We start from the raw sequence: 19,179 nt of genomic DNA on the forward strand, positions 1-19,179 counted from the left end.
TAAAATAGTCCCTCCCACCACCCTCCGTTTTAAAGCCGACTGTTAACTTTATCACAGGAATGCGGGTTTAACGATGTTTTGCGTTCTACATTAAATGAAGACATTACCGTTTGGCCGCTTGTTTTATTTTGTATGATAGATACGTATTGGCCAAGTAGCCTATATTAACATTTAAGAGCAAAGAGTTTCAGGAAGTGACACAGAGAAGCGGGGGCTGTATGTGGTGAAATGCAGAGAGAGTTCTCTCTCTCTCTCTCTCGCTCTCTCTCTCTCTCTCTCTCTCTCTCTCTGTCAAAGGCCCGCTCGTGCACGAGCCGAGGGAAATCTCCTCTTTCTCGCCGAGAAGAGCCTGGTGACGCGATTTATTAAGAAAATCTGTTAAATTTCTACAGAGGGTCGATGCTTTTTTAAGTTCAGCTTTGAGTTCTTCGTTTAATAGTCAGGATGAACAATCATGCTACAGAAACATCCTGTGCGCCCTGTGTTTTACACTCTTCCTAAGATCCACAAGAGCTGTACAGAAACGCTCCCTGTCGCTGGAAGCCAATCCATCACTGAACCCATTTCACAATATATTGACCGACACATCAGAAGTATGGTGGCCACACTTCCTTCTTTTGTCAAAGACACCACTGATTTTCTTAATAAGTTGAGTTCTTTACAACACACTGTAGAAAATAGCATTCTATGCACAATGGATGTTAATAGTCTGTATACAAATGTGCCCCATGTGGAGGGTTTGCAAGCCCTGGCACACTTTTTAGACAAAAGACACACTCCGACACCCCCTACTGGTTTCTTGACGGATCTGGCTAGACTGGTAGGCTATTAGAGATTAATTACTTTAGGTTTGAAAATGCATTTTACTTGCAGTGTCAGGGTGTTAGTATGGGAAGTCCTTGTTCTCCAAACTATGCCAACCTGTTCATGGGTAAATTTGAAGAAGACTTTGTATATCTTAATAACCCCTTTTCAGAATTATTACTTTGTTGGTTTAGATTTAAACCAACCCCCCCTCCCTGCCTCTCTCTCTCACACACACACACACACACACACACACACACACACACACACACACACACACACACACACTATAGGGTGATTAACATATAGTAGAAGTGTGTGTGTGTGTGTGTGTGTGTGTGTGTGTGTGTGTGTGTGTGTGTGTGTGTGTGTGTGTGTGTGTGCGCGCGCGCGCGCGTGTGCGTGCACGTGCGTGGTTGCAGGTTCAGCCAGGGTAATTCCTGGAATCTGCGTTTGACAAAAACAAGTATCGTACATGTGTACTGAACAGTTTACACACAATGTAGCAGCTACATCTTCAGTAATAATAGCCTAGCCTTCCTGGCAGACAAACGCCTCTCCCCCTATTCTCCAACACTGTGGAATTACCCTGGCTGAACCTGCAACCACGCACGTGCACGCACACACACACACACACACACACACACACACACACACACACACTTCTTCTATATGTTAATCACCCTATAGTGTGTGTGTGTGTGTGTGTGTGTGTGTGTGTGTGAGAGAGAGAGGGAGAGAGGCAGGGAGGGGGGGTTGGTTTAAATCTAAACCAACAAAGTAATAATTCTGAAAAGGGGTTATTAAGATATACAAAGTCTTCTTCAAATTTACCCATGAACAGGTTGGCATAGTTTGGAGAACAAGGACTTCCCATACTAACCACTGCATGAAATCCCTGCTATGCGGGCCAGCATATGACCAATTAGAGCACAATATGCAGACACTATTCGGTACTATTCACCACTATTCCAGTCCCAAATAAACCCAAATAGAGCCCTTTTCAGATCCCCCGCGGGCCATTCATGAGGTGTGAAAATGACAGAGGACACTACTTAACACCTTTGATGGGGGCATCAAAGGCTCACCTCAGTCACACTATTGGAGTCTCTGGCTATATAGGAAGGTAATGATTGGATGACAACTACAAACAGCTGAAACTGACTGGTTGGTACAATTCTATAGGTCAGCGCTGATTGGCTCAGGGCCTAAGCCCACGTGGGTGGATATCAACACCGATTGGCTCAGGTCCTACCCCCACGTGGGTGGATAGATAAACACCGATTGGCTCAGGTCCTAACCCCACGTAAACCCCCCGCCCCCCCACAATGCTGCTTTTATTAATAATAAATGAATTTCATAATAATAAATTGTGTCTAAATACACATTTTACACTGCAATGAGATCAATGTATTGGGAGAGGGGAAAAAATACATAAATCAAGGAATATTGAGGAAAAGCTTTTAATATAAACCACAGCACACTGCAAAAAGAAATTGTAAAACAATGCACAATCTCAAAATATGAAATAACAAAAACACGCCTTCCTCAACATCAAATCCACACAGGAAATGCGCTTCTTCATAACACACACACACCAGCTCTTACTGGGAAAAAAGCAACAAAGAGTTTTCCAGGACACATGTCTATTTTCACAAACTTTTAAAGCCTAGATTCTCCCCCCAAATCCACAAACTTTCAAGGATTTCAAGGACCAGTGGGAACGCAGTGTTTTTTGGCCTCTGGCTCCATTTTTCGGGGGGCAAGTCTGTCCGAAAATGGTCCCCCAAGCCGCGGAGGGCGGCGTGTCATGTGGGAAGCTGGGTGGACAGGAATGGCGTCCAGCCTGCCCTGGAGTCACACAAGTCACTGAGCTTGTGGCTGCGAAAAGATGGTGGCCGCACAATCCATCCATCGACTCCAGCTACAGTGCCGTCCTCCTCATCCGACATGAGATCTGGTATGACGCCTCCCCACATCTCCTTTTCACTCGCAGTCAGCATGCTTGCCCTCAATGTGAAGAGCTGTAAACACAATCAGACGCAGTCAGTAACTGCTAAACAACTAACTAGTTTCCCTCATGCGGTGCAGTAACAATAACAATTACCTTCAAAGTAAAAGATCACGTAATCTTAAAGATAGTGCGGATTATTGGACATAACGTTGTATGAACTCCATACCAGTTGTAGAGTGTCTGGGGAGCTGACTTGCTGATCCATGATTCCCGTGGGCGGGGCTCTAGCTTGATCTGAGTTGAGAAAAACTAGTCCCGACTGACATTCTAGGGTCACGGAGTTATCAAGTTTAACTCCTAAAGAAAGCATGCATGTGTTATGACATCTCATTTCAACAATAAAACCGCAGTCTTGCTGTTGATCAGACCGTGCTATTTATTGGCACTACTTTCTGGCTCCGCACTATACCGCTGTGTACAGGTGTTTCAGACACAGCGCGCTCTGTAAACAGGCTACTAAAACATACTAAACATGTCTTGACTATGAAAGCAATGAATATATGCCGTTTACACCAGATTCGAGGGGATGTCTTTATGAACCTGAATACACAGATGAGGAGCTAGACCTTGACCTTGACCTAGAATGGGCAGAGAGAGAGGAGAGAAGATGAAGAGAAGAGAATAGAAAATACGCAGATCAACAGAGTTGGAGAGCTACCGGGAGAATATAGTCTATGTATCTATTTTTATTTTTTTACCTGACAACATTGTTAGATTTAGGTAGCCTACTGTAGTCTCTCTTACCCTGGTCACTGCAGTGCTCTTCAGTAGAAGAGCACTGCACCAAATCCCATGGTACGAGAGACTAACAATGTTAAAACCTAAATCTAACAATGTTGTCAGTTAAAAAATAAATAAAAATGACATAGCCTAATATAGGCTAGGCTTCTCGGCAGCAGTAACTCTCCAACTCTGTTGATCTGCGTCTTCTTGCTCCACCTCTTTCTCTCTCCCCTCTCTCTCTGCCCATTCCAGGTCGATCTGACGAAGTTACTCAGCTGTACCACACTGTGACTGAGAAGGTGAGGACACTTTCCACAGTGGCTGTGTAGAAGTGAGCCATCGCCTCCCCAGACACACCAAACTTCTTGAGCTGCCTCAGAAAGTGAAGCCTCTGGTGGGCTTTGCTCACAATGTTACAAGTGTTGACTTCCCATTTCAGGGAGCGGCATATGGTGGTGCCCAGAAATTTCAAGCTGTCAACCCTGTCGACGGGCTGGTCACAAATGACCAGAGAGGGGGGCACTGAGCCGCTTTTGCGGAAATCAATAATCATTTCCTTGGTCTTATCTAAATTTAAGACAAGATTGTTTAAAGTGCACCAGTTGACTAGGGCTGCCACTTCGGCCCTGTAGGCAGATTCATCACCATTTTTAATATACCCGACCACCGTAGTGTCGTCCGCGTACTTAAAAAACGAAACAAATTGAGAGTGGGAAATAAAATCGTTGGTATAAAGTGCAAAGAGAAGGGCTGAAAGAACGCAACCCTGAGGGGCCCCGGTGTTGAGTCATAGTTCGAGAGAGCATGTTGCCTATTTTAACTACTTGCTTCCTGTTAGACAGGAAGTCGAGAATCCAAAGGCATAGAGAGTGATTGATCCCTAGAGCCATAAGTTTATCAAATAGTTTGGAGGGCACGATCGTGTTAAACGCAGAGCTAAAATCGATAAATAAAACTCTAACGTAAGTGGCGGGGGCCTCCAGGTGCTGTAGGATGCTGTGGAGACACAGAGACACAGCATCCTCGACAGACCTGTTGGCACGATAAGCGAACTGGAAGCTGTCCATCTCAACATTGGACAGGTGATCACAGACAATACGCTCAAATACCTTCATCACAACAGAAGTCAAGGCTACAGAGCGTGCTGTGTCTGAAACACCTGTACACAGCGTTATAGTGACCACCGCGGATGCAGTGCGGAGCCAGAAAGTAGTGCCAATAAATAGCACGGTCTGATCAACAGCAAGACTGCGGTTTTATTGTTGAAATGAGATGTCATAGCACATGCATGCTTTCTTTAGGAGTAAAACTTGATAACTCTGTGACCCTAGAGTGTCCTCCGGGACTCGGTTTTTCTCCACTCAGATCAAGCTAGAGCTCCGCCTACGGGAATCATGGATCAGCAAGTCAGCTCCCCAGACACTCTACAGCTGGTATGGAGTTCATAAAACATTATGTCCAATAATCCGCACTCTCCCTTTAATGCCTAGTCTAGTAAGTCCCTTATTTACCCTCAATCTTCGACTCCGGCACGAAATCTTTGCGGCTGTCCCCTTCCCCTCTAGCCCAGGTTGGCTGAAGTGGAAGGTCCGGCGTACAGTCTCATACCACGTTTTACAGGCAGCTGAAAAACAATTAAAGTAGTATGTTATAAATACAAAATTGTTTCAGAATTGTGCCATGGAAGACTGTCCTTTGTCTTAGTCTCACTCTCTGGTACGATACAGCTCCATAACATCACATTTCCATATAAGCATATAAAATATACAGATATCTACAGACACACTAGAGCAGTGGTTCCGTGTATGTGTGTGCGTATGAGAGAGAAGTACACTTAGGTTTAATCCTTGTAAAGGGTATGTGGTTCGCACGCAGCCTAGTAGAGCCCACACACAGAGATAACTAAATTATGCGAACATGGGTTAATGAGTTAAAAGTAATCATGACCCAGCTGATTGTTTTGCTATTTATTTGTGCGTTCATAAATTTAATAAAAAATGGTTGGAGCATCATCTGAACTGTCAGATGAACAGAAATTCAGTTTCAGTGCGTTCAGAGCCAGTGTTACGAGCTAGATCTCACCAGAAAAACAAGCAACCAGGTGTTCAACCTACTCCAGCCCGCTACTCCAGCTCAGGCATCTGAGGAAGGCAGGGAGAAGGGTCTCAGACGGGCTGGAGCTTAACCTGGTTGGTTGTTTCTCTGGCAAGATCTGGCAACACTGGTCAGAGCAAGGGGACAGAGGCAGTCTGTCTTGTTTTATTTTCATTCTTTCTCTGTTGGTAGTTGCAGTGGTAGAAGGAGCTTTTAATTCTTATATAATGCTGGATGGTTTAATGAATAATAATGCATCATATTTTATTCGTTATATTTTCTGACTGTGGAAAATCGGTCACGCTCTGTCCAGAGTGCTCTGATATGAGATAGTTGTGATTTTTTGATGTGAAGTAGTATGAGGTACTTGCCGATAGTCAGTGTAGCTACATGCAGTATGCAGCTGGCGCTGCTCCGGTTTGGAGGAATGGAGACCGGCCACGTCAGGCAAGTAGAGCTGTCTGCGGAGTGTGAACAGGCTCATGAGAAAAAACATTGAAAAGATTAGATGTAAGATAAAGTTTCCAGTCAGTTCATTGCACTTAAAAGAGCACAGTGCAGGTTGGAGACCACTTCACATTAATATGTGAGAGGGGTATGAAGCAATAGGATTATCTTGTTTTGTTTTTCCCACACATAGCTGCATCTAAACTGGTTTTTGTAAAGCAGCTGGCACGCGCTCAATAAAAAGCCATCTGGGCAGATAACACCAGTGACATCACTCAGCCAGCCTGGCTGCTGTACAGCAAAAACAACAACAAAGAAACAAAGAAACTGCTGTACAGCTGCAGCCTGGCTTGGTGAATGAAGTCATAAGTGTTATCTGCCCAGATAGCATCATATTAAACATGCATTAGGTACATTATGATAACAGATAAACAATAATATGACAAAAATATGAACTTACCATAGCCTATTGGCAAGGAGGTGCAGAGGGGACACTGCTATGAGATATTCTGTAAAAAAAGAGGAAAATTGTGAAGCATTCATTGAAGTTCTCCTTTAAGTGTGACGTGGTACTGTAGTAGATTTCCTCTGGAGATATAGAGTAGATATGATAAATGCCTTAGATCAATATCAGTTTGAAGGTGGACAATGAAATAGCCTATCTGATATCAGTCAGTTGTTCCCTCCTGACCACAGCTACAGAAAAACATGCTGTATTATTGGTTTACCTCCGCTGATAAACGAGGGCCATTTCCCCCCACGCGCGTCACATAACACTCACCAAGTCCAGAAACTCCGCTCTAAATATGCTATTTCCAAAGGTTGCTGCTCTGCATAACTTAAGGAAAAGGTTACCACAAATTATTTACAGCTAGAAAGCAGTTAGAGCCTGTTAAGATTGCTCTGTCCAGCACTTATTTAGCTCAGTGGTCCAGCAGCTAACGCTAACTAGCGCGGTTAGCTTAACGTTAGCGAGTGGTTTTTTGGAGTTAAATACACAATCCCTGGATGTTTCATTTCGGGTAAAGGGGTTTCAATTAGTTTCTATAAGTTTACGCCACCTCTGTGTATTAAGTGCTTTTGTGGGGCTGTTTGATCACAAGCCACAGACTGTAAATGTAAAAGTTTGTCTGCCAAGCGGCCGGTAGGCCGCGCTACGAGCTAAATGCTAACGAAACTCGCTAACACAAACAACAAACATATCCACTGCATCATCGCCAGCTTTGATTTAACGTAATGCCAGCTTAGAGGTTTCCCCTCCTCTCGGAACCTGTGTGGGACATGGATTGCAAATTACAGTAGCTTTTTGATCATTCTGAAACTGAAAAACAACAGACTGGCAGCAGCCATGTTTGGTCGCAGCTGTGATGTCACGTGTGCGACAACAAATGCGACAACAAAGGCTCCGCTTCAAAATATAATCTAATCTAATGTTAAATCCTAGAATCCTCCTTAAATCATTATTTAATGTATATTCTTACCGAAAGCTTGGTATTGCGTTCCTGTGGGCTGTCCGTGTCGATATCAGCCATGGTTAGCAGGCATCGATAGGCAGCAGAGCAGCAAACCAACATCTCCTCCTTCCGCGATCACGTTACGAGCTCTCGCGAGACCCATCTGGATTGCTCTGGGAGACCATGTGAAGGTCCCATAACGTGATGACGTTACAAAGAAGCATAGCTTCAAATCCTGTGAAAGTGCTTGAATTTTACTCTTCAAAAGCTGTATGGACCCTGTACCTTATTGTTCTTGCTTTGTTCTTATATTAACTGAACCTTACATTATAAACTTATTTCAGAAGAAGGTGAATGCATTCTTCTGTAATTGCTTGCCTTGTCATAATTTCATTTTTCAGAATGACCTTGTATTATACTACTGTGCATTTTATAAATAAAAACAGTTTAACTTGACTTTGAAAGTTGAATGTTGAACTTTTAAAGTGTATGGTGCGGGTTAAAATTAATTAATTTACATTTTGGGCTCAAGATCTCTCTCTCTCTCTAACTCTCTCATCCTGAGGTGTTAAAGCCCCTCATCCTGGACCAGGATAGGGGAGGGGGGGTGTTGTGATTTGCATCACAACATGCCCATTGACATATAAAAGCCTCCCACAGTAGGGGGCTGGGGGGGGGGTAATCTATTGAGGTATATGTGGTAATAAGTGGGATTATTCTGTGCTAGCTGCAAAGTGCCAGAAAGTGCTGCATAGCTAACGTTTTGCAGTTCTGCATTGGCCCGCATAACAGGCTTTTCATGCAGTGAACACCCTGACACTGCAAGTAAAATGCATTTTCAAACCTAAAGTAATTAATCTCTAAAACCAGTCTAGCCAGATCCGTCAAGAAACCAGGTATTTATTTTATAGGCTACTATTCAAAGCAGACCTTCAAAACAGGAAACCCAGAGATATTACTCTTGGGGTTGATAGGATTTTCTCACAGGGCTTTCTGAGGAGAAAGATAATTATTGCCTCAAATATCAGATTAAGACGAGATGAAAAAAGTTGTGCTATAAAAACAATCTAACTGTGTTAGTTTTGCTAAGAAGTTTTGATGGAGAAAAATTTGTTAAAACATTGTTAATTTACCCTTTTACCGAAATCATGTTGTAGCGGCACGCTGAGCTGCATGCAGGCTGAAGCCTTGTCAGTCTGCTTGTCACGCACCAGGAGCTTGTCAAGTAATCACCGTCCCATTGGCTCACGTGAGCGGCCAATCCCGGCGCTTGACTGCTGCGTAGGCGGGCACAGGGCGTGGTTATTGCCTATCTTATGTGGGGTTAGAAATCACGCATCCCGGAGACCACTGCACGCACCTGTAAGAGCTCCCCGAATCCCGACATATTTCTGGTAAGAGGCTATCTGTGTTCTGTTATTGATTAATTTTTTCTTTTAATGCAATGTCAATCGGTGGTATTGCTGTCTGTAACTATGTTTGTAGATATTATAGCAAATAGTATTACATCAGTGTACATTCTATGACATATACTGTAGAGCCATGAATAAGCAATATGACCAAATATATATTTATATGTTTGCATTAGGGATGGAGCCATCACAAGGCTTGTATCTTTGACTTTAATATATTTTGTGCTGTCTATTTCAAATAGCCTGTTTTCACTTCCAGAAATGCGTAATGATGCGGTGCTATACAGTGCGTGCGTGCGTGCGTGCGTGTGTGTGTGTGTGTGTGTGTGTGTGTGTGTGTGTGTCCGTGCGTCCGTGCGTGCGTGGTGTGTGTGTGTGTGTGGGCGCGCGCATGGTGGGTGTGTGTGTGTGTTTGTGTGTGTGTGTGTGTGTGTGTGTGTGTGTGTGTGTGTGTGTGTGTGTGTGTGTGTGTGTGTGTGTGTGTGTGTGTGTGTGTGTGTGTGTGTGTGTGTGTGTGTGTGTGTATGTGTGTGATGCAGAGTGATTTCACACAGTGTAGTACTGCCAGGAAGCTTGACCTCGGAAATGTAACCAAACTGCTATGTGAACGTCAGAAACCCTCATTAGTGTTTTGCTTGCACCTGTGTTTACCCTGCCTTTTCGACACAAAATGGCCCCCGTGAGAAGGGTCTATTGCCTTGGTCAGGGCCACTGACAGGGGTAATAGCCTAACCCTAACACATTGATCGCCTCAATGTTAATCCACCTGCCGAAATCCTGTGTTGGAGGGTTCAGTGTAGTTCCACCTTGCAGCCACACAGGGTCGGTAGATGTTCAGTTTCTGCCTCTTCCTGTGCAGTCCGGCCGTTAGGGCTGCCGGTGTGAAGCAAAGATCAGTGGTGTTGAGAAAGTATTATTATGAAAGAAGGTGGAGTGGGTCCGTCTGATCCCTGGTTTGGAGGGGATCCAGCTTTGCTCTATCTAGCCTTCGGCCCGCCGCCGCTGGTGTTTCCTACCTGTCAATTAATTCCTAACTTGTCGACTACGAAAGTTCAGTATACATTCTTTACGGTGTGTTTATTATGTGCCTTTTATTATAGTGGGGGCGAAGATGAGGCTGGGCAACTTGGCAGCTGCCGGACAGGAGAGCTGTTATAGTCAGGGATCCAGTCACCCAAAATTTGAGAGGACCTGACATGGCATGCTATACTTTTTGTTTGTGTTTTATCTCTTCATTTGGACATTAAGGTCCACTGAATGAGAGGTCTGCTCTGCCGGAAACCTCGCGAAAAAAAGTTGTGGCCATTTTTGTATATGAAGCCTTTATTTTTTGACCGAAAAATGTGAAAGAGTTTTTTTTCCTCAAAGTCCTCAGTGGGTTGCGTAGGCTGTCAATAAATTCATCCCAGGTACACAGAACATGTGTGTTGACAACACCAAGTTAAAAAATACACTTACAAAACCTTTCCAAATGATTTATAGCCATTTTCTATTACAAAAAAGCACTTGTTTTTTTTATTTTCTCCATTATTTTCATCTTTACTTTGTTAGTAAGCAATTATATCCTGAAATATGACATCAGCCAATGTGTCATTCTTTTCAGCCGATATTATAGTCATTCCACACTAAAGATTATTCAAATCAACCCAAAATCAATGGATCTGTGGTGATTCTATTACCTTTATGCTCGAAATTCCTGGAGACTTGTTTTTAGTTTTAACAAAACCCTGTACCCCAAAGACAATACTTGTAACACAAGAAATTCAAAACAACAAAATGATTTTAATCACAAAATGTACACTGGATGACAAGCCAAGAAAACAATTATTGTTATACAGCTTTGGATAGATTGTGACCAGTATCTAGAAAACATTAAATTAAACATTAGCTGAACAACATTATTGAACACAACACATTACGACGACAACGGCCCCTCTCTGGGTGAGATATAAGAGAGAGACCTTGCGCAAACTCAAGGTTGCATATAATGACTGTGGTCACTCAATCTAAATGGCTAAATGTCTGTTATTCATACTGTAAATCAGTCTTCCACAAAATAAAATAGTCCCTCCCACCACCCTCCGTTTTAAAGCCGACTGTTAACTTTATCACAGGAATGCGGGTTTAACGATGTTTTGCGTTCTACATTAAATGAAGACATTACCGTTTGGCCGCTTGTTTTATTTTGTATGATAGATACGTATTGGCCAAGTAGCCTATATTAACATTTAAGAGCAAAGAGTTTCAGGAAGTGACACAGAGCAGCGGGGGCTGTATGTGGTGAAATGCAGAGAGAGTTCTCTCTCTCTCTCTCTCGCTCTCTCTCTCTCTCTCTCTCTCTGTCAAAGGCCCGCTCGTGCACGAGCCGAGGGAAATCTCCTCTTTCTCGCCGAGAAGAGCCTGGTGACGCGATTTATTAAGAAAATCTGTTAAATTTCTACAGAGGGTCGATGCTTTTTTAAGTTCAGCTTTGAGTTCTTCGTTTAATAGTCAGGATGAACAATCATGCTACAGAAACATCCTGTGCGCCCTGTGTTTTACACTCTTCCTAAGATCCACAAGAGCTGTACAGAAACGCTCCCTGTCGCTGGAAGCCAATCCATCACTGAACCCATTTCACAATATATTGACCGACACATCAGAAGTATGGTGGCCACACTTCCTTCTTTTGTCAAAGACACCACTGATTTTCTTAATAAGTTGAGTTCTTTACAACACACTGTAGAAAATAGCATTCTATGCACAATGGATGTTAATAGTCTGTATACAAATGTGCCCCATGTGGAGGGTTTGCAAGCCCTGGCACACTTTTTAGACAAAAGACACACTCCGACACCCCCTACTGGTTTCTTGACGGATCTGGCTAGACTGGTATTAGAGATTAATTACTTTAGGTTTGAAAATGCATTTTACTTGCAGTGTCAGGGTGTTAGTATGGGAAGTCCTTGTTCTCCAAACTATGCCAACCTGTTCATGGGTAAATTTGAAGAAGACTTTGTATATCTTAATAACCCCTTTTCAGAATTATTACTTTGTTGGTTTAGATTTAAACCAACCCCCCCTCCCTGCCTCTCTCTCTCACACACACACACACACACACACACACACACACACACACACACACACACACACACACACACACACACACTATAGGGTGATTAACATATAGTAGAAGTGTGTGTGTGTGTGTGTGTGTGTGTGTGTGTGTGTGCGCGCGCGCGCGCGTGTGTGCGTGCACGTGCGTGGTTGCAGGTTCAGCCAGGGTAATTCCTGGAATCTGCGTTTGACAAAAACAAGTATCGTACATGTGTACTGAACAGTTTACACACAATGTAGCAGCTACATCTTCAGTAGATAATAGCCTAGCCTTCCTGGCAGACAAACGCCTCTCCCCCTATTCTCCAACACTGTGGAATTACCCTGGCTGAACCTGCAACCACGCACGTGCACGCACACACGCGCGCGCGCGCGCACACACACACACACACACACACACACACACACTTCTACTATATGTTAATCACCCTATAGTGTGTGTGTGTGTGTGTGTGTGTGTGTGTGTGAGAGAGAGAGAGAGGGAGAGAGGCAGGGAGGGGGGGTTGGTTTAAATCTAAACCAACAAAGTAATAATTCTGAAAAGGGGTTATTAAGATATACAAAGTCTTCTTCAAATTTACCCATGAACAGGTTGGCATAGTTTGGAGAACAAGGACTTCCCATACTAACCACTGCATGAAATCCCTGCTATGCGGGCCAGCATATGACCAATTAGAGCACAATATGCAGACACTATTCGGTACTATTCACCACTATTCCAGTCCCAAATAAACCCAAATAGAGCCCTTTTCAGATCCCCCGCGGGCCATTCATGAGGTGTGAAAATGACAGAGGACACTACTTAACACCTTTGATGGGGGCATCAAAGGCTCACCTCAGTCACACTATTGGAGTCTCTGGCTATATAGGAAGGTAATGATTGGATGACAACTACAAACAGCTGAAACTGACTGGTTGGTACAATTCTATAGGTCAGCGCTGATTGGCTCAGGGCCTAAGCCCACGTGGGTGGATATCAACACCGATTGGCTCAGGTCCTACCCCCACGTGGGTGGATAGATAAACACCGATTGGCTCAGGTCCTAACCCCACGTAAACCCCCCGCCCCCCCACAATGCTGCTTTTATTAATAATAAATGAATTTCATAATAATAAATTGTGTCTAAATACACATTTTACACTGCAATGAGATCAATGTATTGGGAGAGTGGAAAAAATACATAAATCAAGGAATATTGAGGAAAAGCTTTTAATATAAACCACAGCACACTGCAAAAAGAAATTGTAAAACAATGCACAATCTCAAAATATGAAATAACAAAAACACGCCTTCCTCAACATCAAATCCACACAGGAAATGCGCTTCTTCATAACACACACACACCAGCTCTTACTGGGAAAAAAGCAACAAAGAGTTTTCCAGGACACATGTCTATTTTCACAAACTTTTAAAGCCTAGATTCTCCCCCCAAATCCACAAACTTTCAAGGATTTCAAGGACCAGTGGGAACGCAGTGTTTTTTGGCCTCTGGCTCCATTTTTCGGGGGGCAAGTCTGTCCGAAAATGGTCCCCCAAGCCGCGGAGGGCGGCGTGTCATGTGGGAAGCTGGGTGGACAGGAATGGCGTCCAGCCTGCCCTGGAGTCACACAAGTCACTGAGCTCGTGGCTGCGAAAAGATGGTGGCCGCACAATCCATCCATCGACTCCAGCTACAGTGCCGTCCTCCTCATCCGACATGAGATCTGGTATGACGCCTCCCCACATCTCCTTTTCACTCGCAGTCAGCATGCTTGCCCTCAATGTGAAGAGCTGTAAACACAATCAGACGCAGTCAGTAACTGCTAAACAACTAACTAGTTTCCCTCATGCGGTGCAGTAACAATAACAATTACCTTCAAAGTAAAAGATCACGTAATCTTAAAGATAGTGCGGATTATTGGACATAACGTTGTATGAACTCCATACCAGTTGTAGAGTGTCTGGGGAGCTGACTTGCTGATCCATGATTCCCGTGGGCGGGGCTCTAGCTTGATCTGAGTTGAGAAAAACTAGTCCCGACTGACATTCTAGGGTCACGGAGTTATCAAGTTTGACTCCTAAAGAAAGCATGCATGTGTTATGACATCTCATTTCAACAATAAAACCGCAGTCTTGCTGTTGATCAGACCGTGCTATTTATTGGCACTACTTTCTGGCTCCGCACTATAACGCTGTGTACAGGTGTTTCAGACACAGCGCGCTCTGTAAACAGGCTACTAAAACATACTAAACATGTCTTGACTATGAAAGCAATGAATATATGCCGTTTACACCAGATTCGAGGGGATGTCTTTATGAACCTGAATACACAGATGAGGAGCTAGACCTTGACCTTGACCTAGAATGGGCAGAGAGAGAGGAGAGAAGATGAAGAGAAGAGAATAGAAAATACGCAGATCAACAGAGTTGGAGAGCTACCGGGAGAATATAGTCTATGTATCTATTTTTATTTTTTTACCTGACAACATTGTTAGATTTAGGTAGCCTACTGTAGTCTCTCTTACCCTGGTCACTGCAGTGCTCTTCAGTAGAAGAGCACTGCACCAAATCCCATGGTACGAGAGACTAACAATGTTAAAACCTAAATCTAACAATGTTGTCAGTTAAAAAATAAATAAAAATGACATAGCCTAATATAGGCTAGGCTACTCGGCAGCAGTAACTCTCCAACTCTGTTGATCTGCGTCTTCTTGCTCCACCTCTTTCTCTCTCCCCTCTCTCTCTGCCCATTCCAGGTCGATCTGACGAAGTTACTCAGCCGTACCACACTGTGACTGAGAAGGTGAGGACACTTTCCACAGTGGCTCTGTAGAAGTGAGCCATCGCCTCCCCAGACACACCAAACTTCTTGAGCTGCCTCAGAAAGTGAAGCCTCTGGTGGGCTTTGCTCACAATGTTACAAGTGTTGACTTCCCATTTCAGGGAGCGGCATATGGTGGTGCCCAGAAATTTCAAGCTGTCAACCCTGTCGACGGGCTGGTCACAAATGACCAGAGAGGGGGGCACTGAGCCGCTTTTGCGGAAATCAATAATCATTTCCTTGGTCTTATCTAAATTTAAGACAAGATTGTTTAAAGTGCACCAGTTGACTAGGGCTGCCACTTCGGCCCTGTAGGCAGATTCATCACCGTTTTTAATATACCCGACCACCGTAGTGTCGTCCGCGTACTTAAAAAACGAAACAAATTGAGAGTGGGAAATAAAATCGTTGGTATAAAGTGCAAAGAGAAGGGCTGAAAGAACGCAACCCTGAGGGGCCCCGGTGTTGAGTCATAGTTCGAGAGAGCATGTTGCCTATTTTAACTACTTGCTTCCTGTTAGACAGGAAGTCGAGAATCCAAAGGCATAGAGAGTGATTGATCCCTAGAGCCATAAGTTTATCAAATAGTTTGGAGGGCACGATCGTGTTAAACGCAGAGCTAAAATCGATAAATAAAACTCTAACGTAAGTGGCGGGGGCCTCCAGGTGCTGTAGGATGCTGTGGAGACACAGAGACACAGCATCCTCGACAGACCTGTTGGCACGATAAGCGAACTGGAAGCTGTCCATCTCAACATTGGACAGGTGATCACAGACAATACGCTCAAATACCTTCATCACAACAGAAGTCAAGGCTACAGAGCGTGCTGTGTCTGAAACACCTGTACACAGCGTTATAGTGACCACCGCGGATGCAGTGCGGAGCCAGAAAGTAGTGCCAATAAATAGCACGGTCTGATCAACAGCAAGACTGCGGTTTTATTGTTGAAATGAGATGTCATAGCACATGCATGCTTTCTTTAGGAGTAAAACTTGATAACTCTGTGACCCTAGAGTGTCCTCCGGGACTCGGTTTTTCTCCACTCAGATCAAGCTAGAGCTCCGCCTACGGGAATCATGGATCAGCAAGTCAGCTCCCCAGACACTCTACAGCTGGTATGGAGTTCATAAAACATTATGTCCAATAATCCGCACTCTCCCTTTAATGCCTAGTCTAGTAAGTCCCTTATTTACCCTCAATCTTCGACTCCGGCACGAAATCTTTGCGGCTGTCCCCTTCCCCTCTAGCCCAGGTTGGCTGAAGTGGAAGGTCCGGCGTACAGTCTCATACCACGTTTTACAGGCAGCTGAAAAACAATTAAAGTAGTATGTTATAAATACAAAATTGTTTCAGAATTGTGCCATGGAAGACTGTCCTTTGTCTTAGTCTCACTCTCTGGTACGATACAGCTCCATAACATCACATTTCCATATAAGCATATAAAATATACAGATATCTACAGACACACTAGAGCAGTGGTTCCGTGTATGTGTGTGCGTATGAGAGAGAAGTACACTTAGGTTTAATCCTTGTAAAGGGTATGTGGTTCGCACGCAGCCTAGTAGAGCCCACACACAGAGATAACTAAATTATGCGAACATGGGTTAATGAGTTAAAAGTAATCATGACCCAGCTGATTGTTTTGCTATTTATTTGTGCGTTCATAAATTTAATAAAAAATGGTTGGAGCATCATCTGAACTGTCAGATGAACAGAAATTCAGTTTCAGTGCGTTCAGAGCCAGTGTTACGAGCTAGATCTCACCAGAAAAACAAGCAACCAGGTGTTCAACCTACTCCAGCCCGCTACTCCAGCTCAGGCATCTGAGGAAGGCAGGGAGAAGGGTCTCAGACGGGCTGGAGCTTAACCTGGTTGGTTGTTTCTCTGGCAAGATCTGGCAACACTGGTCAGAGCAAGGGGACAGAGGCAGTCTGTCTTGTTTTATTTTCATTCTTTCTCTGTTGGTAGTTGCAGTGGTAGAAGGAGCTTTTAATTCTTATATAATGCTGGATGGTTTAATGAATAATAATGCATCATATTTTATTCGTTATATTTTCTGACGTGGAAAATCGGTCACGCTCTGTCCAGAGTGCTCTGATATGAGATAGTTGTGATTTTTTGATGTGAAGTAGTATGAGGTACTTGCCGATAGTCAGTGTAGCTACATGCAGTATGCAGCTGGCGCTGCTCCGGTTTGGAGGAATGGAGACCGGCCACGTCAGGCAAGTAGAGCTGTCTGCGGAGTGTGAACAGGCTCATGAGAAAAAACATTGAAAAGATTAGATGTAAGATAAAGTTTCCAGTCAGTTCATTGCACTTAAAAGAGCACAGTGCAGGTTGGAGACCACTTCACATTAATATGTGAGAGGGGTATGAAGCAATAGGATTATCTTGTTTTGTTTTTCCCACACATAGCTGCATCTAAACTGGTTTTTGTAAAGCAGCTGGCACGCGCTCAATAAAAAGCCATCTGGGCAGATAACACCAGTGACATCACTCAGCCAGCCTGGCTGCTGTACAGCAAAAACAACAACAAAGAAACAAAGAAACTGCTGTACAGCTGCAGCCTGGCTTGGTGAATGAAGTCATAAGTGTTATCTGCCCAGATAGCATCATATTAAACATGCATTAGGTACATTATGATAACAGATAAACAATAATATGACAAAAATATGAACTTACCATAGCCTATTGGCAAGGAGGTGCAGAGGGGACACTGCTATGAGATATTCTGTAAAAAAAAGAGGAAAATTGTGAAGCATTCATTGAAGTTCTCCTTTAAGTGTGACGTGGTACTGTAGTAGATTTCCTCTGGAGATATAGAGTAGATATGATAAATGCCTTAGATCAATATCAGTTTGAAGGTGGACAATGAAATAGCCTATCTGATATCAGTCAGTTGTTCCCTCCTGACCACAGCTACAGAAAAACATGCTGTATTATTGGTTTACCTCCGCTGATAAACGAGGGCCATTTCCCCCCACGCGCGTCACATAACACTCACCAAGTCCAGAAACTCCGCTCTAAATATGCTATTTCCAAAGGTTGCTGCTCTGCATAACTTAAGGAAAAGGTTACCACAAATTATTTACAGCTAGAAAGCAGTTAGAGCCTGTTAAGATTGCTCTGTCCAGCACTTATTTAGCTCAGTGGTCCAGCAGCTAACGCTAACTAGCGCGGTTAGCTTAACGTTAGCGAGTGGTTTTTTGGAGTTAAATACACAATCCCTGGATGTTTCATTTCGGGTAAAGGGGTTTCAATTAGTTTCTATAAGTTTACGCCACCTCTGTGTATTAAGTGCTTTTGTGGGGCTGTTTGATCACAAGCCACAGACTGTAAATGTAAAAGTTTGTCTGCCAAGCGGCCGGTAGGCCGCGCTACGAGCTAAATGCTAACGAAACTCGCTAACACAAACAACAAACATATCCACTGCATCATCGCCAGCTTTGATTTAACGTAATGCCAGCTTAGAGGTTTCCCCTCCTCTCGGAACCTGTGTGGGACATGGATTGCAAATTACAGTAGCTTTTTGATCATTCTGAAACTGAAAAACAACAGACTGGCAGCAGCCATGTTTGGTCGCAGCTGTGATGTCACGTGTGCGACAACAAATGCGACAACAAAGGCTCCGCTTCAAAATATAATCTAATCTAATGTTAAATCCTAGAATCCTCCTTAAATCATTATTTAATGTATATTCTTACCGAAAGCTTGGTATTGCGTTCCTGTGGGCTGTCCGTGTCGATATCAGCCATGGTTAGCAGGCATCGATAGGCAGCAGAGCAGCAAACCAACATCTCCTCCTTCCGCGATCACGTTACGAGCTCTCGCGAGACCCATCTGGATTGCTCTGGGAGACCATGTGAAGGTCCCATAACGTGATGACGTTACAAAGAAGCATAGCTTCAAATCCTGTGAAAGTGCTTGAATTTTACTCTTCAAAAGCTGTATGGACCCTGTACCTTATTGTTCTTGCTTTGTTCTTATATTAACTGAACCTTACATTATAAACTTATTTCAGAAGAAGGTGAATGCATTCTTCTGTAATTGCTTGCCTTGTCATAATTTCATTTTTCAGAATGACCTTGTATTATACTACTGTGCATTTTATAAATAAAAACAGTTTAACTTGACTTTGAAAGTTGAATGTTGAACTTTTAAAGTGTATGGTGCGGGTTAAAATTAATTAATTTACATTTTGGGCTCAAGATCTCTCTCTCTAACTCTCTCATCCTGAGGTGTTAAAGCCCCTCATCCTGGACCAGGATAGGGGAGGGGGGGTGTTGTGATTTGCATCACAACATGCCCATTGACATATAAAAGCCTCCCACAG

At 43.6% G+C, this 19,179-nt stretch overlaps 2 long non-coding RNA genes across 2 annotated transcripts; both read right to left on the reverse strand.

Annotated features, from left to right (window-relative positions):
• Positions 1–2,251: 2,251 nt before the first annotated feature.
• Positions 2,252–7,700, reverse strand: LOC310771366. The gene is made up of 5 exons (XR_014552423.1): positions 7,564–7,700; positions 6,543–6,591; positions 6,007–6,114; positions 5,053–5,165; positions 2,252–2,828 (listed from the first exon to the last, which is right to left on the reverse strand). It is a non-coding gene; the product is annotated as an uncharacterized lncRNA (long non-coding RNA).
• A 5,538-nt stretch (positions 7,701–13,238) lies between these two features.
• On the reverse strand, positions 13,239–18,687 carry LOC310771364. The gene is made up of 5 exons (XR_014552422.1): positions 18,551–18,687; positions 17,529–17,577; positions 16,993–17,100; positions 16,040–16,152; positions 13,239–13,815 (listed from the first exon to the last, which is right to left on the reverse strand). It is a non-coding gene; the product is annotated as an uncharacterized lncRNA (long non-coding RNA).
• Positions 18,688–19,179: the final 492 nt, after the last annotated feature.

The sequence above is a fragment of the Poromitra crassiceps genome (genome assembly GCF_964638095.1).
Source record: "Poromitra crassiceps genome assembly, contig: HAP1_SCAFFOLD_559, whole genome shotgun sequence".
Taxonomy (NCBI): Eukaryota; Metazoa; Chordata; class Actinopteri; order Beryciformes; family Melamphaidae; genus Poromitra; species Poromitra crassiceps.